General features: G+C 41.6%; 1 long non-coding RNA gene across 6 annotated transcripts in view; it reads left to right on the top strand.

The window, feature by feature from the left end:
- Nucleotides 1–295: 295 nt before the first annotated feature.
- LOC139609926 (uncharacterized) overlaps nt 296–24,339 on the top strand; it is a 28,589-nt gene continuing 4,545 nt past the window's right edge. Inside the window, exons 1-5 of one of the 6 annotated variants that reach the window (XR_011685408.1) lie at nt 296–671; nt 1,440–1,602; nt 10,971–11,006; nt 13,084–13,219; nt 13,609–13,686. This is a non-coding gene — a long non-coding RNA (uncharacterized lncRNA). Of the gene's footprint in view, nt 672–1,439; nt 1,603–10,970; nt 11,007–13,083; nt 13,220–13,608; nt 13,687–14,972; nt 15,083–15,323; nt 15,935–24,339 lie in introns of those variants that run through there. The other 5 variants (XR_011685411.1, XR_011685410.1, XR_011685412.1 and 2 more) reach the window with 5 other exon arrangements.

Raw genomic sequence — 24,339 nt, 5'->3', positions numbered from 1 at the left:
AAACAAGGAACTTTTATTGTTGCCTGTGGGGAAGACTAAGTGCTTGCAGCAACAAAGGTGATAGGAATAGACAAGTGGGAAACAGAATATAAGTGTGCAAATATAATATAAACTAAGCAAGAGAAATAGTAGCTGAGATTACATAAGGCAAGATGAGAGGGGTAGGAACAGAGACAGGTAAATAGAAAAAAATGCATAGAAATTAAATGAATTATTTAAAATGTATCTAATTGTTTATTAGATTTTCTTACATTTCTAATTTGATTTAATTCATAAATTAATGCAATTTTGTGTTTAAAGTAAAGTAATTTTATTTCGAATTTAAAATGATTTTACATTTTTTAATGTATTATGTGTGATGTATTGTAATGTATAACTTATTTTTATGTTTAGTTGATTTTGAATTTGTATGTGATTTGAAAGAATTTTTTTATTTGACCAAAGAGGGGAGCACAGATTTGCCTAAGCAGTGCTGAGAAGAGTCCAATCAGTCACCAGAAGTGAAAACACCTGTGAGGAAATCGAGCTGAAAGTCAAGCACGGGACAGTTTAATGCAAAAACGTGGTATTTTAAAGCAAGAAAGTAAATTTAAAAATTGTCTAAGTTTTATCTGAAAGACTTCTAAGTTAGGGACCAGTTCTGAGGTCGTCTTCTGAAACACAAATATCTGGTAAGACACTTTACTGTTTTGGCATCATGTGTTTTGTCCTCATTTTGCTGCTTGGCACTGTCGCAGGAATCAAACAGAAAATCAGCTGCGTTTGCACTTGAACCTGAATATTAGTCTTCATCACACCTGCGGCCGAGTCTGAATAAACACATTCATTTAAAAATTAAAAGTGTCAAAGACTCTGTATAATCACTTTGATTTGTATGTGGACTCATTAAACAAATATAATAAAAAAATCAGTGGCGAAGTTAGAGGGTACCAATGAGAAAGCCGCTGCAGTTTTTGCATAGTTATCCACTGATTATTCCCAATTTAAATCTAATAAGTATTTACAATACTTTCTCCAGTCACTGTAATTAGTTAAGGTGGGTAATTATAACGGCAAATCACACAGTCACTATGTATTAATTCCTTTTTGCATCAGCAAAGCTGGTAAAAGTATCTTAGCAGGCAGGCCTGTGGAGCTTATTAATATTAATATTTGATGACTGGTCATGTGGTTAAAGAAAAAAGAAGTGAGCAGTCGAGGGAAGGCTGGTGAAATAATGACATGAATGGCAGCTGATCAGGAGACCAAGCCAGAATTCCCTCGGTGTTTCTTCTTCTTTTCTCCTCCTCCTCCAGCTTTTTGTTTCACATTGATATAGAGCCAAGGGTGAGAGGAGTTCATCGACTTGGACAGCTCGATAGCAGGCGTTGCTTCCAAAGCTCCTGCTCTCAAATTGCCTGTAATTTCATTTTTGTGTGTAAATATGTGTTTCTTGTCAGGTGCGTGGCGGTGAGAAGAAAAACAGCCACGCAGACAGCTCTGACAAGCAATTACACCGCAGCTTGTTTGGGAGGCAGGTTGGGATGAGCTCTGGTCTGCTGGCGGGGCAGACAATTGAATACTCCAGAGACGGGGAAGAAAATGGCCGGAGGGAGAACACGGGTGAGCTGAGCCCAAACACAACACTGGTGTTGTTGTGTTAGCACGTCTGGAGTTATGGGAAGAGTTAATTTTCCACAACTGAGGGAAAATAAATGCACAACCCGTCACCTCATTTGTTTAATAGCCAATTCACTTTGTGGTTAGGCAGTGCAATATGACATAAAAGATCCACTGTTTAAATACCACTGCAACTATATCGTATAGTCTTGGTTAGTCTGTTGGCAGCCTATGCCTTTGCTATGCCTCCACCCAGGCCTCTCGGCTACAAATCGACCAATCAGAATGTAGCTACAAACTGGCCAATCAGGACTTGGCTACAGATCTCTCGGACTAACTGGTTAGATTTTGGTGGTCAAAGGTCAAGGTCACTGTGACAGCACAAAATGCGTTTTTAGCCGTAACTCAAGAATTCACACAGCAATTATGACAAAGTTTTACACAAATGGTTAATATTGTATGTGACTCATGATAAACAGGGATAGAATTTATATACACTAAACAACTGCAAACATTAAGAAAATACCAACATCATCATAAAAAGTCTTTAAACACCATCAGGCATTGTTGATTCACTATCAGAAATCATCAGTAAATGATTTTCCATATGCTGACATTCGATGGCAGCAATGGCTCCTGAGTGAAGCCGCACAGAGCTCAGGGTTATTCAGTGCCACAGCCTTTGCAGCCATGTGGCCATCGAAGTTGATATCGCTTCAGGAGTCTACAGCAGTGCAGCAGACCGTGCTGACAGTGGTTACATCTGATATGTTACCTTCCCGTGGTGCCCACATATGTGGATGTCAGAGTTGGAGGCTGAGGAAGTGGCTCTGACAGATTGGCGGGCCCGCCCAGCTCTCCTCAGCCGTGACCCAGGAAGTCTCGCCCTCAGGGGGAGTCCCAGAGCGACATGAGAGGGCTCTGTGGGAGAGAGTACAGTTAGTCCATTCAGGGATGTTCCATTAACTTGATTAATGGCCTAATTACCGCCAGTAAACACTCCTCTGAGATAAGAGGCGGGAAGGAGGAGTAAGGTTGGGGCAACAGAACCAAGCTGGCTCATGGTCAGTCAATTACTGATATTCTTAAAGAACACAGAACTGACTCAGACTACTTTTGAACCTTTATTTACCTGGTTTATTTTCACTAAGATCTATGCTCTCTTTTCCAAGACACCCTTCCTCCACGGTCTGGCTTGTTGGACACTGAACAGCTCAGCTTGAGCCGGTGGGAGTCCTTACTCAAGAACAGCATTCGCTGCCCTGTGATCTTTCATACCCAAATTTTTCACAATGGTTCAAGTTCGAACAAGCGACCTTTGCAACCAAAAGCCCAGTTCTCTGACCTTTCAGGCAGGCACAGTCATGCAAGCATTTATTACCATATCAGCTCATTTTAATGGTACAGCAAACGGCAAATTTGCTTGTAAATTGCAAACTGTCTGGACAGAGCTGATATCTAAGGGATGACAGAGGCAGAATATATATCTCCTTGGTGAGCCAACACAAAGCCACCAAGCTTCCTGCAACACATATTTGCAAGGATGCACAAATGAATTTTGTTGTTGCTTTCTGGTCTGACCAGACACTTAAAGTGCATCTAATGACATCCCGGAGGCGGAGTGAGCTTTCAGGATTACTGTTGTTGGGCTAATCTGTGATTGGTAACATATGATTTAGCTTTAGAAACTGAAAAAGCAGGCTCCCAGGGCTGGGTTGACTAACTTGTGTGAACTGGGTATGATTATCATTAGAAGGAAACGAGAACCAGGTGTAAACTCTGCAAATAACGCTCATCCATCTCTCTGAAAATAGTATCTGATTGTGAAACAAATAGCCCCCCACAAACACTTTGGAGTAACATGTCTGGTGTCCCCTCTCCTCTCTCCGATTGCTGTGTGGGCGGCTCGCTTCAGCCTCGCTTCCTTCCGCCCTCGTCTCCCTCTGCACATGTGGGTTGAGAGTGTTGTGAGGCCTTTGCTCTCTCGCGGAGAGAGGCACGGAAGCGAGCCTTCATCCTCCTCCGCACTAGTCTGAAACGCAGCCAAGTTCAGCAAGCCTGCCGCGACCCACCCCGTGCAACACTTACAAGCAGTTCAAAGGCTGCTTCATGCCCTGTGACGTGGAACTGAAATGTGGATATCTGTGGTAATTAGCGAAATACGGTGGCGAAATGAGTGGAACTGATTATGCAGTGTATGCAAATACAGTTTTACAATCAGTGTGCGGACAACATAACGGAAGCATTCGTCAGCTGTGTTGTGGTAACCTCCAGTTTTCCTCTAGCATGTGTTGCCAAATTCTTTGCAAGTTGTCTCATTTACTTTTAACATGAATAATGACTACGACGGTAAAAATGATGCTCGACTGCTGATGTTGTTTGCATAACAGAGCCAATTTTCTAAATTCAGAACTACTACTACTTTCCTGAGGTATGAACTCTTTCTTATCACTACACTTAACTTTATTCATGCTTCTTTAACGCTGCAAATCACTCAGTTGTTAGCTCGGGCTTCATTTTGAATCCATCTCACACCATTGTTGTTGGAAAACTATTTTCCTTTAAAGTAAGGTCTTTGGCCCTTTCCCAGTAACAAGTGTATAAAATGGGACTCTCCTATATTGTTTTATTGATTCTGTCATGGCAACCTTGTGACAGAGCCCTCCTTCATAATTGGATCGCTACATTGGACACAATAAGCTTCAATTCCCCAATTTAACGATGAAGGACAAGACCTTTTTTCTTGTATGTATCCTCAGGCACGATGTATTCTGGAAGTTTTATTGAGGAATGCAAAACGCTCCCCCCTTTGTTGTGGAGTTTTACAGTAATTGGGTCAAATTCAGAGCCAAACTTACCAGAGCAAGAAAGTGAAGACATAAACCTGGGTGATAATAGCACCACGCTTTCAATACAGAGAGTTTGTGATTTTGGTTTTTAATGATGGATTCTGTCAGTAGGCTGTCGCTGTTTCACTGGATCCATCTGTTTGTTTTGAGACTTTTCTTTCAGTCATGCGGTGCAGCATCAACAGACCGGTCTGCTTTGGTTTAAGCTCCAGTCACTTGTTTTTAGAAAAACTCAAACCACATGTGACAACAGTGAAAAGGAGTTATCCTACAGGCTGACATTATAGTTGTTCAAAGAAAAATAGTATTTTAAAGCTTAAATTTACTCTCTCACTTGTCATTGGTCTCTGCAGTGATGGGAGGTGTAGTTAGTCACATGTCTGAGGGGTGGCAGCGTCGGTTGATAGATTGATCATTCCACCTCTATGGTCCAGGTACAAAAATCCAACAATTATTGGATAGATGTCCATGAAACTTGGTACAGACATTCATCGTCCACAGAAGATGAATCCTACTCGCTTTGGTGATCCTCTCACATTTCATCTACTGCCTTCACCTGATCAAAATTTAAAGTTGTCCAATACTTTCATTCATCTGTCTCACAATTTGGATTCGTTACAATAAGCAGCTGCTAACAGAGCCGCTAACGTGGCTGCTAACGCAGTCTTGTTTTAAAAAGATGGAGTATTGAGTGGAAGCCATTTATTAGCATCAGCTAATGAGAACGCCTCATCAAACAAAGTGTGATAATGCTGGGCTTCTGTTCGTTTCGAAGCGTGGAAAAACAAATATGGTGTGAAATGGTACACTTCAAGTGTGCAGCCTCTGCTTTGAATGGACTTTATTGGCATTGTCAGCCACGGCAGGTGCAACCCAACAAGCTGTGACAAGCCCATTAGGGTTTCTCAAGAGCAGTGTCGAGAGCAGTCCAACTCTGGAAAAGTGCCAGTATGTGTGTTATGATACTTCTATGCACAGCTGGACATTTTAACAGCTTATTATTCTTAAAGTTGAAATAAATTCAGTACTCGTTGACTTGGTGACACCTGTTGTTATCATGGCGACAGCAAGTTCAACAAATGCATCTGGTTACAGTGCAACCAAGCTACACAAACTCATGCTTTTTTAATAGTTGGGTCAGTAATTTGGCTTTTTTTTTCATCATGCCATGAGCAGCTGCTATCTGATTTCATGCCCCTATGGCCCCTTCACAATAAAAGCAACCCTGTGTTTTGCCAAATGAATGATTTTAATGTGAAGTAGCAGCAGGAAATGTTGAGTTAGCATTAGCAGCAGCTAAATATAGCTCTGACATGGTTTAAACAGATGTACCACCTGACATATAATTACATTTTTAAGACTTCCAGACCTCTAACCATAGCCCACAAAATGGTTATCACTGTCAATACAGGGTGCTGTTAGCCCTTTATATTTTGTAAATTGCAAACAGAAATTGAAGCAGTTCCCTAAAATCACAAGCAATTTGAATATTTCTGTATCCAGAAGTTTCCTATTTAAAAGTTTTCTTCCAAGGAATATTCAAAATGTTACTTTGAATGTCACTAACTTACATTTATTATGACAGAAGGAAGATGGAAATTGTTGTTTAACAGTTTTAAGAGAAAAAAAAGAATTACCAACAACAAAATGCAGCCTGATTCAAACATGATTCATACCTTAGGGAGACCTATTGGCTTCACAACAATACACAAACAGGTAATTTGTGCAGGAGGCTTCACAAACAACAGACATGACAGACTCAGTCAAAATTAAAATTGCCTGCAGTCTCTGCAATTATTGCAAATCACTGGGTGCCCACAATTCATATTGATCCTATGCAAAAAAAAACCAAAACAAAACAAAAAAATGTACATGTAAAATGTAGTGACAGCTGTAATTAGTACTCCGTGTTTTCAGGTGTCCCAACTCCTTTCTGGTTCTTATGAAACTCCAAAAAGCAAACCAGCGCCTTTAGCACCTTGACAGGACCTTTCATTGTGGTTTTTCTCTCCTGTTGAGTCTGAGCAAAAGGAAATGGAGAGCACAGTGACACGACAGATGGCATCTCACACCCTCTCTGTCCCCTGAGCCCACTCAGTGATCAGGGCCAGGCTGCCACTCTGGGCACAGACAGTCTGAGGCAAAATTCATTAGCAGAATCAGGCTGGCAATAAGGAGGTCTGAAACACAAAAATTCACCGGTCAGACCCGGTGCCCAACATTTCCCATGTCATTTCCTTTTTTTGAGGAGCTCAGTTTGTTAGTGCGAGTGAAAAAACAACAACAAAAAAAAAAAACTCCACCAGTGAATGATTATCGCTTAGCCTTGTGGTGAAGATCCCCGAAAAACGAGTCATTGATTCAGGAAATGAAACTACCTTGAGCTAAACCAGCTGTGTGTAAACACTTTTTGTCGCCACACTCCAAAACAAATCCATACACCGGACACAGTCCTTCACGAGGGATTCTCAAATGCCTCACTCTGTCACAGCGTCTGGATTGTGGTGGCGATAAATGGATCGAGGCAACCAATTCACAGCAGAATAACCTTTGTCAGTCTGTTCTAACCTTGTTGCTAGCCACATTTCAGCCTCTCATATTTGGCCTTTTTATGCAAATCACATTACAGTCCAATGGCCTTTTGGAGCAATTTCCAATTCAAAGTGTTGAATAGGAACAAAATAGAAACAGACACTTGTGCTAAGGTGCAGCTGCATCATCAGTAGTAAGGCCATTGCAGTTGCTGTGTTTTGAAGTGACCTCTTCATGGCTCTATGATGTTTAGTTCTTGGAGAAATTCTGAGGTGCTGTGAGCAGATTCCAGGTTTCTGCATTTCATTGCAATTACATTCAGTTCATTCTGCAGCAAGGCCACCGAATCTCACTTTTGTAGGCAGAGTAAGGACACTCAGCAATAATATCTCATCTTCTGTTCTGCTTCCACACTCTTTCCATGAAAGACCTGATGATTCAGTTTTCAGTCTGGCAAAAATCGAAGACATTTCTCCTCTCAACATCTGGTATCGTCTGCTGTTTTCATGCTCATAATCTTAAACTGGCACAGGATGAGCACAGTTGGTCAGGTCTATTTCTGTCGGGTCCACTCAGTCTGCCTGTTTATCTGTGTGTCTAGAACAACTTAGTCCCTAGAAAGGAGGAGAAGCTGCAGCTATGTTCCTTATTATATATTCCCCCTGAAGAACTCCACACTATGTTCACTGAAAACTCTGGCTGGCTCCCGAGACAGACTGACTGACTCTCACTCTCTTACAAACAACATGACTCCTGGATTTCCAAACCTGAGCTGAATAGCAAGAAGGGAGGAGATACACATGATAGAATATAATTGTTTAGGAGCATATGTGTCTCTTCTATGATCAGAGTTTCAAATAGCTGACCTTGTGGATTGTAAAATATGAATAGACATAGAAAAAAACCTTTTTGGAAGTGGTGATTTAAAAAAAAAAAAAAAATCAAAATGGTGTAACAGGTAGTTACAGCCTCACCTACATGATGTGATTGGCTCCGGCGGAATTAGTCAAACACATCGTGCCAAAATAGACTATCTTCCTAAATTATACAACATTTCCTTCCCAATAAGCCTCAGAGTAAATAATGATTTCCCCGCCATGCCTCTGCTTGACTCACAGTTAAATCTGTCCTGCCTGAATGTAATGCAATATGCATTATCAATTTGTTGCTCAGGAGTGGTGGGCCGATTTTGGAAGTTCAGGTCCAACAGCACCACCCTCTGACCATCCTGAGGGACTGCAGGTGGTCTCCAGGTTTCATAGATGACTCATAATCCAAATTATGCATCCAGAATATGTGTCATCCTTGCTATAGTGAGGCAACTGACATTAATATCAGTAATAATAGAAAGGGAGGAGGCTTTGGCTTGTCCTTCAATTAAATTTAAAGTTGTAACGACTGTACTGTTCAAATATTTTAGGACACTGGAGATGTTTTTTGATGGTTTATTGAAGAGTTTTGACTCAGTACAGTGGGGACATAGCCAGGAAAGAAATATGAGATAAATATCATGTTCTTCCAGGCACTGAAAGACACTGGTTTGTTCCCCTGTCTTGACTCTTCCGCCGAGTTGCTAAGAAAATCTGACACTTGTCCACTCCCCGCTCAGGCGGTAGCTTCAACAGACTCGTCTCAGGAGAGTCCGCTTGAGGTCTGGGACTGGCTGAATATCCCCAGTAACATCATGTCAGCGTTCCTCAGTGCTCTCCTCCCATACACTATGGAGAGAGATGTAGACACACACACAAATGCACACACACACACACTCACTTAGAGGTAGAGGCACATCTGCACACTCCTGTCTGTCACCGCTCACCGCCGGGGTTGCCACAGACATGCACTGACATAACAATTAAACTGAGAACGCCCCGCCACTGCACGGTCATCCATCACATGCACCCCACCCCCAAACACACACACACACACACACATACACACACATACACCAAGAGAGAGAGAGAGCAGAGGCAGGAGAGTCTTCCTGCATGCTAAGAAGGAGGTATGCTTCTCATGCTGGAGGCTCCATGAAACGTCTTGATTGGGGTGTGAAAATACATTTTCAGCCTCAGTTGGACAGCAGCCCACATTATGCTGCTCCTCTTGAGTGGATTTTCCTAAAAGAACATTATGGCTCTCCATCTCTGGCTTCCTCCTTTCTTTTCCTCGATCAGACCAGAACTTTCGGTGGAGTTTTGATGGCACATATTTGGTTATAATATCACTATCCCACGTTTTTCCTGCTAATACCCTCCTAGTGAGTGCTCAGTCATGCCACAGAGGTGCAGATAATTTCCCAAGTATCAGGCAAGATGCCCTCTTAGGACCCCTAGGCACTCAGCGGGCGGGCGGCCCCGTGATTCTGATCTCATCAAGCGAGCACGTCCGCCTCCATTAGTCTCTGGCATTGTGCTCAAAATTGCTCTGACTTGTCGGGTGATTACCTCAAATGAGCAATTAGGCGGCTGGCTGTCACAATAACTTGCTCCTGGTCTATGAATTGGCTCGACGGTTTTAACGGCTGCTGCTGCCATCAAGGTGCTCCAAATAAATGATCCATTCGGGAGGGGAAATGTCAGCTCATAGCCCTCATAATGAATTGGTGCGCAACATCTAGTCACATGCACTGTAATGAGATGATGAAGGGGATAATGCCGTTATTGGAAAATGAATAAGTTGGCAGAGGAAGTTTCTTGATTGAGCTGTGGATGCATTTTTGGGCTCTGTGAAAAGGAAACATTTGTGGTAAATGTGTTCACGTATGAGATGTTTTTCTGGTCTTCTAGTCTTTTGGTTAGTTTGGTTAGTTTTGGCTTGTTAAATTAAAGTCTTTTGGGTGCATGTGTCAAATAGTGGTAGTGATATTTATTCTGGCTCAGTTTCAAGCTTGGTCACAGATCTGCATTACCCACAATGCAACTGGTCTGTGACAGTTTGGTCAGAGGTTAGGTTGTGTTATGTAGCCTCAAGCCTCTAGCCTCAATCAGACTGAAGATGTATTGCCATTTTTTTTTCACCTAATGATTCCAGGTACTCAAACATTTCTTGGTCTTACTTTATCTTTATGCAGCCACATCATATTTTATTGACAGCAGTGACTGAACCCCTTGTGTGACAGCAGATTTGTGACCTTTAGTTCCGTTCCCGAAAGGATTTTAAAGATCTGGAAATCAGGTTTCACCTTTTCTTTTATTTAAACTTTGTCACATTAGTACAAGGAAAAGTCTAGTGAGGACTGGACTTCATCTTCAGGACGTGAAGAGGGAACGAAATCAAAACATTGCATTATTTCCCCAGGGAGTCACAGTCACTGATGACTGGGTGGGTTGATTGTTTGTATTCGTCCCTATTTATTATAAGTGCAGCACAGCAATTCTATGTTCATCAGTGTGTTGCCCAATCCCCCAGCCCAGAGTTGGGAGCAAATCTGGTCTGCTCCGATTGGTCTCAGCCACGGTGGGAGAGCCGTCAGAAGCAGCAGCCATTGGTTCCGGACACATCTCTAGGAAGTACAGACACCCACCAGAATGTAATCTGTGTGTGGTTTGTACGACTGATTATATCTCTCCATCCGACTTGAGGAGAACCCCCGCGAGGAAATCCTGCATCATTTCCGACCAGATTACCGATCAGAGCGTGACCAATGTCAGAAAGCGCAGAGCGGAGTAATGCGGCCTAATGGCAAGACAAGCCGGGGACTCTTTAATGGTAATGAATACACAATGTGAGCCCAAGGCGAGATGAGAGGGAGGGTGGCGGTGGGGGGGGCAGGAGTCGTGACCAGACTGGTGAGGAGGGAGAGGTGAGTGTGTGGGAAAGGAGAGGAAGGTGTAGTTTAAAGTGTCTGTTCAGGGGTTTGACAACATACTGTACACACTGTAATGCTGCAAGACAAAAACAGGAAGAAAAAATCTGCCAAAACCAAACAAGAACTTCATTATATTAGAGGAGCTGAAACCTTCACCAACACTGACAGACTTTCTTTCCCCTTAGGCCTGGTGGAGTTCCCAAAGCCTCCAAAGATAGCAGGTATGTTAGGCTGAAATCTGTATAAAATAATGCACAAGGATTGGTCTTATTTTATTTTCCTGAATATTTTTACTCAGTGTGAACATCATAAAGCTTCAGTGAAGATCTGGAACAAGCTAAGGCTGGAATAAGGTGGCTTTAACAACCTTAGAGCTGTAAATCAAGGGTTTCAAGACCATAGCGATACCAGTGTTTCAATGTGTATTTCCTATTTTCCTACCTTCCATGCAGCCTGGTTTGCATGTCTTTATCTATATTAAAATCAATTTGCAGAAAGTCTTCATACTGAACATCATGTCTGCTGATAAGACATGATGCTGACTTTGATAGATTATGTATCTTGAGCAAGTTAACAGTAAATCTATGTTCGAACAAAATTCATCTTAGATAAATGAGGGGGATTCCACTAATTGCTAATGACAACTAGAACTGAAAATACTATGTGCTGAATTACTTAAATACTGGAAAAATGAATACAAATTTAATATGTTCCTCACGCTAGAGCTACAACCTCAAAAACACCCACAGAGGCGAATCAACAAAAATATCTTACTGCATGCCTTTCATATTTTAAAGCATCTCTGTTATCTTGTCTTCCCCAGCACAACGCGACTGTGTTAAGATTTCAATTGCTTTGTAAGTGGAAGCAAACGGACAAAGTGAGGGAGGTAGAGATGAGAGAGAGAGGTTGCAGCTCAGCTCATCTTGTAGTATTTCTCATTTACTGTCCCTGCCTGGTGTATGTCCCAGCCTTTCTCTCCCCATGTGATGATTCTTAGCCTGTGTGTAACAAAGGCTTCCTTCAGTTGGGCCAATAAAAACAGGAATTAAATATGATCAGACTGCAGCTCTTCACCTTCCTCATATCCTCCTGCGGGAGCCCACAGAGGCCAGATGAGCCTCTCTCTACAGCTGACTCTCACTATCTTTATCTGTCTTTATCCTCCTTCACTTATCTTCGGGGCCTTTTTTTGGGGTCTGCACCATTTGTTGTTGGCATTTCTATTAGTGAGCTTGATTGTGGCTATTAGAGTGAGGCTGGTGGCCATGGAGGGTAAACCAGAAAGAGAAACAATGGAGGAAGGCAGACAATACAATACTATCTGAACTCTGATCTATCGGAATGACTGTACATAGTGGAGTTATGGAATTATAACCTGTCCTCAGGACAGTGGAAAGTTTAATGTCATACTTTTGACTTATCTCATAATTCAGATTTACAGTGAGTACAGTGAGTTGTTTTTTTTTTTTTTATGGCTAACATTTTGTATTTTTTTAGCCACATTAGTAGCTGGTAGTGGCTCTGTGAATGGCAAGGTCGGTGTGTTGCCCTTTCCACCACTTTTACACAGATATTGTGATGTTTAGTAAAATCTCTTAAACAGCTGGACACATTGCTGTGAAATGTGGGATACACCTTCATGTCCCGGAAACTTTGATCTTATTACTTAGTGTGTCTCTAGTATATTTCTACTTTAGTGGGCCGTAACATTTCTCAACATTTTTTTTCTGTTTTAATCTTGGTGTAAATGAGCTTCCATACCAGCCACTGGGGCCGCAACTTCATATACAGTTAATCAGGCAGCTCTGATAATGAGTGACTGGCTCTGTGTTGGGATTAATCCAAGTGAGGGGGAGAACAGCAGACTGGAGCAGCGATAATTAATCAGTCAGTCGACAAAAATTAATAAGCAATTACATTATAACTGACTTAATGTGGCTGCTCTGTATCATATTGATTTTTGGGAATATTTACTGACTATCAGGAGTATTTAAAAGGATTTTTTTAGATTGCCCCTTGTAAGTAGTAAGTGAGCAGACATAAAACCACTTGGTTCTGTTATGTTATTGTGTTTCTCATGTATCCTTTTAATGTTGCTGCTGCTGATGCAATTTCAAATCAGTTTCCCTCTGCTTTTCTTTTCATCACTCCTTCAATTCCTCCCATCTTGTAAATCGGTGTAAAATGTGGAGTCTGATAAGATAGTGACTATAGAGGGGCTGTCATGTGGAAAAAAAGGTGGACTGCAGATAGACTTAAAACACACAGATCTCTTAAAGTCTGTCTTTGCCTTAGGAAATCCATTATTTGGATGATTACCATCTGCTCATGAACCAAGCTACCGCAGCAAGCGCAACCGACGGCAGTCAAAACGGACGTGCTTTAAAAATGCAGCTCAGAGTCCACACAGTCTGCTGCATCCAATCAGAAGGTGAAATCTCTCAGCTAAATTGATCTGTTTCAACACACAGCCCTGGATTACATTCTACAATAGATTTGAAGACTGCGGGGCAGGGAAGAGAAGGGGGGGGGGGGGCATTAGCAAATATTCCCTTTTGTCAGCAGAATGGTGAGAGAGTAGAAACTGTTCATGCTGACTCTGTTTAAGTCTACTTTAGTCTCACTGTTAGAATAAAAGAAATGAATTGTCAGGGAAGAAACTACAACACAGATGGTAGTGCACACCAGAATTTTATACTATGCTTTATTAAATATGTCAATATGTGCATATTTTTCTAATGTATAATATAAAATATTCAGCGTTATGGCTCCAACAGGCCTGTTACTGTATCAATAAGTGAGTCTTTTTTCTGTCTACAGGTGTAATGAAGCAATATCCCTGTCTAGCATGACGCTGTTTCCTTAAATTTGCTTTTAAAAAGATGTCTTGCAACTGAATGAGCTTGCCTTTTCTTTTTTTTTGTCAGTTTTGTCCTCCATCTATGTACATGCCCCATTAGCCATCATCTCACTGGCTCTGTCTCCTCCGTTTTAAAGCTGTAGTTTACTGCCGGCACGCTTGGTCAGGCTTGTGATTCACAGAAAATGATGAGGTAAAGGCTTAAACCTTGCCAAAAAATATATGGCTCTGAAAATGGATGTCCTGTGTCTGAGCTGCTTGGAAGGGGGGTGCTTGATTTAACCAGCCAGAAACTTAAAGTGCCTTAAGTTGTTCATGCTCCAAACCTTTAGCAGCCCTCATGTTATGTCAAGATTTTCCAATTCCATTCGCTGTCAAATGGTGTGAGCCATCAGCCCTCTCTTGAGAAAGTCATCGAGCAGCATTGACTTTTTCTCACTCGCTTCCGTTGTATTTTAAAGCTGTCTTAATTTGGAGTCATTGCTCGTGAGCATGGCTAATAACGAGTTTTCCTAAAGTGAGGAGGAGAGATAAGTAGAGGAGCATCTGAAATCAATGGAGGAGGATTAAGGAGGACCCCAGGGCTTCTACCTTCTCTATTCAGACTCCTACAATGAACACATGCTTCTCTTTAGTCCCCTGAGGGCAGGAGGTAGGAAATACCTCTAGGCTACCTCCTTAATGAGAGTAGTGCAATCACTGTGCATAACACAACCACTGGCTGACCTCTTTACGTTTTGATGGTTCAATCTTGGTAACATTTCGTCGAATCCAACTGCTTCCGCCTGGAGCCATCTGCCTTTGCGCTTGTAGACTGTTTATAGTTTAATTTGAACATTATTTGGATTCAAAGTGTTGTTTTTTCCAATTGGAAAAGGTGACAATGCTGTATATCACAAGGCAACACAGGTGAGACCTTTTAAAGCTGACATTTCAGTTTCAATTAATATATGCAGCATATCGTCAGATGACTTTAAAACTGTGCCATTTTGGAGATGCTGGGGAATAGTGGAAATGCAACCTCAGCAAGGAAATGACTGCCCTCAGCTCGGAAATTACACTGCGACAAAATAATTAAAAGCCATGTCTAATTTAAATACATGCCTATGCACTCTAAAATACCCTTCAGACCCCTCAGTGCGAGTCTGGAAAATGCCGCTTCCACAGGTTTTGAAGTGAAATCACCCGCAGGCGTCGGCGCCTAAGTAACAATGATTGGACCTGCCTCGGAAAAGTGTAATAGAGGAAAAGAATAAGACGTAACTCTTTCAGCAGAATCAAAATGTTGCCTTGTTCTGTGTGTGTTTTGTTGTGTGTGGCAAAGAACAGTGTGGATTCACGCAGGGAGAGGGAGCAATGAGGTGAAATCGAGACGAGATGGAGTGGAGTGGATGCAGAGAAAGAATAAGCATTGACGATGGAATACAAAGGAAGGTAAGTGTGTGTGTGTCCATGTGTAAGCATCTTTTTCACTGAACATGTGTGGACATTTATAAGTCTTTCTCTCGCCGGTATGCATTTCCACAGATGCATGCACACACATCTATACTGTATGTGGCTGGTATAGGTAACAGCCCTATTATGAAGCAGTGAAGCAGTCAGACACTATCCCAGGCCTTGCTGACAAAACTCTAATGTATAGGGCCTTGTGCTGTCTGTGCTGGGATTCAATTAGGCTGCCAAATAGTAGGGCCTGCCTGGAATGGGATGGAGGAGTTAGAGCCCTGTCATATGGGCCCAGTGGGGCGGCAAGCCTCCACTCTGTCTGCCTAATACTGGTGTCACAGCCACAGGGAGAAGCCCACTGCCTCCAGCTCTGACTGACTGATTCAACTCACTTTATTTGTTTTGTTTTTTTTTTTTGTTCTTTCTCTTCTCACAGCTGCACTAGATAAGACTTTTATTAAAGAACAGCATTTTGTCAGCCATAGGTTGTGGATTTATGCTCTTTGCTGAATTGAAATTCTGGTATTTACACTTTATAGCCTCCGGGAAGATGGGCACAATAAAAAAATCTCTCCTAAACAGAAGAGTGAGCACACAGTCCAAAGACAACGATTCTTTTGCCAAAGTGTGAGGTTGCCTTTTGCATCTTTAATAGTGTAGACTGTTTAAACTTAACAGAAAAAAATGAAACAAAAGTGAAAATATCTGGACCACACAGTATAACTCTGTTGACCCCAAGTGAAAATACATTATTCCTGAAGGAAAGGTGATGACACCTCACTAGATTTTGTTGATGCAAAGAAACAATTTAACATTTCACAAGGAAGGATCACTCCACCTACTCATCCTTACTGAAGACATAAATCTTAATTCGATTCAATTTTAGACAAGGCTATGTAATTTCCTCAAACATCTGGGCTCTGTAGTTTTCAGCAAATGCTACTCAAACAGGACTAAATCAGGCGATGTGGGGGACTATTTTCAGTTGCGCAATAATACACATTGAAAACACTAGTACGTTTTTACAGCAGGAGGATGGTGTTTGTGGGATGTACTATATGACAATAAGAGAAATATTGAATCACAAGACTCCTTTCATGATTGTTGATTGATTTATGATGGTGGATGGAGGAAGAGGTTGAACTGCACATCAATAGCCTCTTAGCAGGTAAGTGGTGTGTTGTGTTGGGCACTCTGAGCCTATACTAAAATCGTTTTTCTTTGTATCAATTGATGATGCATATCCCAGATGCCCTGCTTTCTTTCTACCCCCCATAAAACATATTTTTCTTCTAATCTTTTCTTTTCTTTTATATCCTGAAGTAGATCATGGAACTCCATTAGCTCCCAAAAAGAGTGGGTAGGAAGATGAGCACTATAAAAGCCTGAAGCAAACATGAGTGAATCATGGGCAAACAAAGCACTAGCTAGCAATTCAATAATTCAGTGATTTATTTCTCACATGTGGCATGAACTCTGAGGAGAGGCATCAGAATTTTCAGTTATTTTCAGTTTAAGTCCTATCGACAACATTTGACTGTATAAAGAGGAGTTTTGTGCTTCGTATTGCCATGAACATGATCCTGCTGAGGACACAATAGCTTAAATTTGGATAAACTGGGCGTTTTAAGGCTGCATTTTTTTTGCTTTCTTTACTTCACCCTCATCCTGAGTCCGCAAACCAACCCAAACAACTTTTCTGACATGAAAACCAGATTGAAGAGTAATCAGGGACAGAGCCTCAGAGGCACAACCCTGCTCCAAAACACTCAATGTGAGCACAAAAACGTAACCAGGTAGAGCTATTCCTTGCACTGTCCTCTTCGCCCAACGCTGAGGCCGCAGCCAGCGGCTTCGGTCGCTCCACAGCGGCTGTCTCAGCGTGGGATAATCAGTGTGGAGCCGCTGACAGGATTACAGCTGGGCAGGTAGCCCTGGGCGGTAGGCTGAGGACGAGCAAGGTAACTGGGATTTGTAGTGGGGGATGGTGTCCTCCTGTTATCAGCAGCCCCAGCGTGAGACGTGATAATCACCGACCCACCACCGGCCGGCTAACCAGCCATTACTGAGTGCAATCACGAAGAGGGAGGCCCATCAGAAAGACAGAAACAAAAAGGCACAGCAGTACCTGCATTTCTGTCTGAAAGACTCCTTTGGGGTTAAAAAAATAAATGAAAAGCTGAGTGAGTTGCAAACTCCTGGTACTTGAAATCAGCATGTAAGTGAAAATCGAAAGTTAAAGTTGAAAGTCACATTACAATCAGTTCTGATGAAGTTCACATGAAAAGACAAAGTTTCCAACATCAGGATCCCTGGAGTGTTCCATTCAAAAATATAGTCTAATTAGTTCTAGGCCAATTAACAACACATTCATTGCACTTTGCTTATAATTAAATAGTTGAATGAACTAAAAAAGAAATGTTTTTATGCTGAATGTTGCAGAGTTATGCTGAACACAAAAAATGTTTTGTTGTCTTAACATAAAACTGCCCCAGTGTTCTGCTTTTACCGACTTATTCTTTTCTGGTACACAAACTTTGGTAAAAACGTATTTATTCATTTATTTAATGTTGGACACTTTGGGCCTCCGTACAAATGCTTTCATTATCAAATACATATCTTACAGTCCACTTTTATCTGATTTTGGCAAATTTGCTCGTTTAAATATACACAGATTTCCCTCAGAGAAATGCAATGGGATTGTTAACACAGCATTTTAATTTTTTTTCCTTTTAATGTACCTAATTGCATTGCTCGTCACAGATGAATACACAATGAGAGCGGTTTTGTTATGATGCTAACATACAATTACAAGTCCCATTAACGTCCTTTTGTGAAGAATGTAATTACACAAAAGAGATGGACTGGATACATGAGACAAAATTACAGACAGTCCCTGTTCATCGATTGTCATGGAAACACAATGAAGTCTTTAGCAGTTTTACAGAAGAGATGGAGGTATGGTGTTTCTATCTCAGGGGTGACCAAGCAGAAAAGGGTGGAGGTCGTTTTAAATCACATTTTAATTCAGCAGAAGATGACAGTCATTGTCAGCGTGTTTTGTATCGAGTTTAATCCCTGAAAGAGAAAGTACTTGGCATTCTCATGTTGACGAGTAGCTGATTTTTTTTTATTCTCTGTGCTCCGGTAGGTGGGTGGTGGTGGTGGGCGATGCTGTAATTGTGTGTGTCTCTTATTTGTGTGTATTTGGGCGTGCATGGCTACTTTGCATCCTTTCTTCTTGTCTCTGCAGGTGCATCCTCACAACATGAGTTTAGTTTATATGCAACAAATCAAAAAACAGCATATAATGTATTTCTATAATGTGTAATATCATTTAATGCAACAATACTGCTTTTGCCTAGAAAGTGAATTTACTGCTTTACAACCAGTGGTGGGCATTACATTACATTACAGTGACTAATCCCAATAACCCATTACTTTGACGTCAGCTTGTTTGCTGTCCTACCATGACTTTGATGCATGGATTGATCTCACTTCTGACTCTCTGTGGACTGACTGGTTTAGAGACATCTTGTTATCTTGTCGACGTAGAATCAAGTTGCTGATTCAAACTGTTCAGTTAAGTTCAGGTAATGAGGAGACACTGTCAATTAATCAATCTGGCAAGTAGCTAAATGTTGATATTGAACATAATGTTCACTGAGCAACTGAAGCTAAACTTTTAATGGCCCTGTTAAGAGCTGATGGTAAAGGTTAGAGAAAAATCATGGGTTGGTTTGATACAGAAAAACATCCACAGTCACTTGAACCAGGCATGCATGTCTCTGGATCTAATTGCGTAGCCTGCCACATATTCATGTCCTCCAGACTGGCATTGCTGGGTGACCCCATGTAGCTTTTCCGCTGTTAGCAGTTATGAGATGATTTCAGAGTTATGTTAGAAAAGTAAGTACATTTCAGTGTGAATGCATCTTGTAACTTTGGGGGGAAATCTGCAGTGTTGTGAGCTGAAATTTAATTGCGTATCAGGTCTGAGAGCAGGTATAGAAGGAGGGTGGTTCAGTTGTGCGGGACTTTATTGTTGAGCTCTAAAGCATTGTGGGTTTAGCCAGTGAAGCATCTATGAGCCTCACATGAAAAGAGGTTTTTGAAAGAAGAAATACAGTCTTTGAAATGTGAGGGAAAATGTCCTAAAATGCCCTCAATTAAATAAGCAGGTACAATGATAGCAATAGGGCCAAAATAGCGTGGGTCGCCAATCTCCAAAAGCAGATTACACCTTGAAAAAGATGGTTTGTGTCTGTCAGTCAAAAGGTATTTGTTATTTTGAAATCTTTGTCTCAGTGTGTTTGTGTGTGTGTGTTTGTGTGCAAGCAGCAGTTTGTTCCAGACTACACATCCACCTGAGAAATCTCACAAATTCATGTTTCCTCTACAGCAACAACCCGAACTTTTGTTTTGCCCTTCCTGGCAAATACATAGGTTTTAACTCAACTCAAAAAAATGGATTATTATTCTATCTGTCAGCATCAATATGTCTGGAAAAAAAAAACCAAAACAAATAATCAGTATTCAGTCAGTATGTTCTGCAGAGACATCTCTTTTTCTGCCCAACATCAATCTATGGCTGCTAAGGATTCAAACACAACACATCTCACTCTCTTACCCTCACACACTGTTCTTCAGGAAACCATTAATGTGGAGCTTTTTAAGTTGGACATATTTTAGCAACGTCTGAGGTTTTGCTGTAGTTCCAGGCAGAAATTAGACTGATTTGATTCCTGAAAAAAATCATTTTCTCAAACGTGGACGGGAGAATGAACGTGATTAGGAAGGAGAGCGAGGAGGGCTAACTGCTGACAGCGAGTCCTTGCATGTGATCTATGAATTATGACAGGTCCGTCCTGCTCTGAATATGTGCAGTACGGTGGAAAAAAAAAAACAAGAGCCATCTGAATTTCTATCAGTCAAACTAAATGATATATTTTATGAGTACGGCTCACTTCATCCTCTGACGTGATCTCATTTCAGAGACCTTTTAGAAACTCTTAAATTGACTAAACCTGTCGATAGTATCCTGTGATAATTTATCCTTTTTTGGCATATTTTTTCCACCTGATCATCATTTTGAAACATAATCTCTATTTTCAGAGGGGTTTTTTTTTGTAATATATACAGTATGTCACCGATGCTGCCTCTATTTGAAGTACATCCTTGGACAATGGCTCTGTCTGACAGCAGAGATAAGATTCCTCGAGGTCGAGCTGCTTTTGTATCAGTATGCATCACTTCCAGCAGCACTTCACTGCCTGTGTTCTCACAAGCGAAAAGGCACATCCAGCTCTGCCTGGACAAAAGAAATGATGAGAGACTGGACTGAGCTTAGGGTGACTTTATTCTGCAAACCAAAATATTCTGTTACAGTTTTTTTTTTTCTGATTTAACTTTTCATTGTTGGTCTGTGCAGACTTGGATGTGCAGCAGCCTAAATTCTCTTACATGACGTTTTAAAGCAGCCGTTTGACATTTTGCAAAATGCATTTAGATGAAGAGACTGATACCGCCCTCAGATCTCTACAGTGAGTATGGAGCTTAACATTTGCTTAGCATAAAGGCTAAAGGGACAGCTGTAATAACATGTCGAATGTGAGGATTATTCTGCTTCCTCACAGTATGTTTTCCCCTTTGCTAATCCTTTTACATGCTCTTCAATGCTAGACCTCCACTTTATGTCTACTTTCTCAGTCATCTGACATCCTTGGGATTTCTGTACTTCAAGAATCCAGTTAGCAACACACACACGCACACACACACACATAGACGACAGTGAGAGAAAGACAGGACTGCACCTCGGCCTCGCTCATTATTAATGAAGGGGTCAGGTTGGACACAAGCTCTAAGCAAGACATAGCACAAAGCGAAAAACATGAATTAAAACATGAATTAAAAGAAAAAAAAAGACAGGGTAAAGCAGGCTGTGGTGAGACGCTCTGACTAATGAGTAGTTGTGTGTTGCTGTAACATCACTTGCTTCCCTGCTGTGATTTATGTTTGGTCAACCTGCTTGAAAAATGCATAATTGGGTGAGTTGGTGCTTGTGAAGAAAGAAAAGCTCCCACAGCGCCGAGCTCTTGCAGCGCCGCTACCCCTCAGCACCTAATGACATTATTTAGTGGCTGCATTAGCTAATATTATACCTACTGTTTTAATGATGTTTTAGGTTTTGTTAAAGGTTTTACAGCTGAATAATAATAACCATGCTGTCCTTAAAAGGGGCAGTGTGTAATTTCCTGATAATATCCATTAACATCTGAATAGTCATGTCAGTTGGCACTGTAGGAAAACAGTACCTTTCTTGACAGAAAAGCTACATTTAACCTCAAGTAAATATTAATTTTTTATTGGTGTATTATTTGTATCATTGCTCTCTACATTTGTCGAATCATATGCCTGCCTATAGACTAATTTTGCAATTTTTGAATATTCAGTTGACCTGCTATGCATTGACCAAAAGCAAAGGACACTGTCAGTCAAAAGGTATTTGTTATTTTGAAATAACAAATCAAATGACATAGTTCTTGTTAGAACCCTCTAACTGGAAATTACAGATGTGTAACCTACTGTACCAACAGATTTCATTCACCTGCCATTATATGTAGGATTTGAAAAATCTCTGGCTTTGGCAGCCCCCTCGGTGGGGGCACTTAGACTGCACCAAATTTCACCAGGATAGTTTAATTTGACTACAAAAACAAACGTGTGGAATCAGACTCTTCTTTGCAACTTATTAGATGTGCTGCAGTATATACCAAGTATACTATCTCAAAATAAATTTTAATATGCTTTAAAAAAAAAAACTTGGAATAACATAATAAAGATTTTTACAAACAATTGCTCCAATTAACATCATGCGCCCCTTCCTCTGCTGTGGCCTCCCACATATTCCGGTTGAAAAACGACCCTGGAAGCAGGTTACAATAAGAGGCTCCTCGGCTTCCAGGCTCTGGGGCAGGTTGAAGAAGAAGCTCCTCTGGCTGGAGCCTGGGCTGCTAGCGGGGGTCCCTCTCTCCGCAGGGGAGCGAAGGCATAGCGTGAAGTGCTAGCTTTATGATTCCCTCCACGTTCGTCCGATTCCCAGCCACTCACAGATCAATAGCCGTCTTTGAGCAAAGCAGAGGCCCTATTGTGGCTTCATTCGCCAGGGCCAAGCTACGGCCACCATTGGTGCAGCTAAACCATGACGGATTCATCCTGGCCTGCTTCTCCCATTAGTCAGCCACCACGGGTGAAAACACAGACCTAAGTTCTCCAAATGGGAATTTAATGCACTTTAGTGTACCTGCAGCAAAATAGAAAGAAAACAGCCACTGTTTTTTCCCTCCACAGATGATGACACACAGTGGATATTAGATCTCAGCGAGGCCGACATGTATCATAAGTAGAGTCTCTTTGTGTGGAGAAGCGGCTCCAAATTGGAATCGGGGCATTGAATGCACTTGTGTGCTGCCGTTGGGTATACAGCTTAGTGGATGGATCGTGTCTTTTACTGGGAAGGAAGTGTGTGCTTAAAGGGGAGCGGAAGTGGTGTGTGCGTGCTCACCTTAACTTTATTTGTGCACGGATATTAGCTTAACCTCACAGTTTGCTCCCTATCAAACAAGAAAAAAAGGAAACAGTGACGTCCTGAAATGTGTTGCTGATGTTTTTCATTCACTGAAAATCCAGTTTTTGTGCTTTTTGAGCAATTTAAACATAAAACTCATCCCCACAAAAAATACCTTCCATTCTTTCTGTTTAGCATTCAGCATATGAATTATGTATATAAATGAATCCATCCCATATAACCCATACTATACTGTGCAGCCCTTGAAAAAATTCTGCCTGCCTGAGGCTTTAATTGATCTAATTACTTGCTCAATTTGACTTTCCAATCTAAACTTCCCTTGAAAAGTCTTCATTCTCAGCTCTAGCAGCGCATGAAGGAGTAAATATTTTAATGGTGTCCGCTGGTTTAAGCACAGAGGAGAAAGTAAACACTGTTTGTAATGCTAAATACTTTGCTGAGCGGATCAGCTTAGGAAGTATTTCATACACAGTCGTATTTCTGTCTGCGAGACACCGAATGCTCATTTGTGAGGTGCAGCCTGTTGTGGTTGCTTGGGAATCGCAGAGTCTCAACAGGCCAGCAAAATTAGCATCATGTACTTGGAATCCTTTTAATTTTGCCTTGTGTTTTTAGAGTTGCACTCACCCGTTCAGTTGCACTTTTACATTGCTGATAAGTTTCTTCCCCCTGCTCTATCAGCACTTCCAGTAACTGTTTGCAATTAGGATTCTCTATCTGTGGTTTTGCCTGTGCAGTCAGCCAAAGCATCACTGGAAACATGCAGACCCCTCCAAACACTGTGTCTTGGCCTCTTTGTGTTGTTTATACCATGGACCATGACAATGGCTGTCCAGTTATGCAGAGGGCAAAGTGCCGCTGGTGGCCGTAACCCTGTGAACCCTCCCTTGGATACACAGATGGATGTCCACACAAACTCTGAGTGGGGGGACGAGTATAAAACATGACTATATTGGCAGGTCCCAGGAAAGCCGGGCCCTATCTGCCCCTCCAAGGCGTTAAGATTCATAATGACCCCATACGCTTCTATCCGATGGGTATTGAGCGCTTGTGACACATACAACTGTCGTGGCGTGATGAGAAGTAACCACTGTCAGCCCACATCTGCACTTCAAAAGATTTAAGCATGGACGGATGAGATGGGAGAGGGGGGGCGAAGGGCCGGGGATGCAGGGAGAGATGGACCAGAGAGGAGAGGGGGCACGGAAGAGATGGGGAGGCATAGGGCAGTCCGCATGGCAGCACAGCATGATTCATGTGCCTGCAACACAACACAGGGTTTTCCAAAAATACACTAATGTTACTATGGCTTAGTCTCTGATACCAAAAGAGTTATTTAAGTTACAGTACTGTATGTCCACTTCATGAAAAGAAAGTGTTTCTGGAGAAGTGTTTCTGTTTTTGTTTTCGTTTTTTTTTTTTTTTTTCATTTCATAACAATCACATTTCATCTAAATCCCTCCATGTTCATCTTTCATCCCACAAAGAGATGAATTCATAGATGGATGGGTGGATGGATGGATGGATGTTAGAAGTTAGATAAAAGATGGATTCTTGGATGGATAGTTGGACAGATGAATGAAAGGTGGATGGATGGTTAAATAGATGGTGGATGTGGGGACAGAGAGGGGTGGATGTTTATACGGATGGTTGGATG

Source organism: Trachinotus anak, unplaced genomic scaffold (assembly GCF_046630095.1).
Source record: "Trachinotus anak isolate AG129_WGS33_773 ecotype Australia unplaced genomic scaffold, CSIRO_AGI_Tana_v1 ptg000026l, whole genome shotgun sequence".
Taxonomy (NCBI): Eukaryota; Metazoa; Chordata; class Actinopteri; order Carangiformes; family Carangidae; genus Trachinotus; species Trachinotus anak.
Note: the sequence above shows the minus strand (reverse complement) of the source record. Positions and strands in the feature narration are given on the sequence as shown.